The following is a 435-nucleotide window of genomic DNA, read 5'->3' on the forward strand; positions in this document are numbered from 1 at the left end:
AAGGGAGGTGAAGGGTAAACAAAGGAGGAGGCTGCAATGCTTGGTAAGAAATGTATGCATTATCCTGACCATGTAATTGTAACCCCTCTGTACAGTATGTTCTCAAATAAAATTAAATTAAATTAAAAAAAAAAAAAGAAATGTACTCGTTATCTTGCCCATGTAATTGTAACTCCTCTGTACGGTATTTTCACAATAAAAATAAAATAAAAGGATCAAATCCATATAATAGGTAAGCATGATACCCTGTGGCTATACCCTAACCCTTCATATGTAACCTAAAATAAGGATACCAGTAATACTAAGGTAAGAGATTCTAATCAGAATTTATGGGGTTTCAAGTTCCTGCATGTTCCAAAAAGTATTAAAAGATCTAATTTGCATATATCTGAATACATCGAGTGGTACCAGATATTAGGCTTGAATACTAGTTTC

The sequence above is a fragment of the Dipodomys spectabilis genome, unplaced genomic scaffold (genome assembly GCF_019054845.1).
Source record: "Dipodomys spectabilis isolate Male_0828 unplaced genomic scaffold, ASM1905484v1 ptg000365l, whole genome shotgun sequence".
NCBI lineage: Eukaryota > Metazoa > Chordata > Mammalia > Rodentia > Heteromyidae > Dipodomys > Dipodomys spectabilis.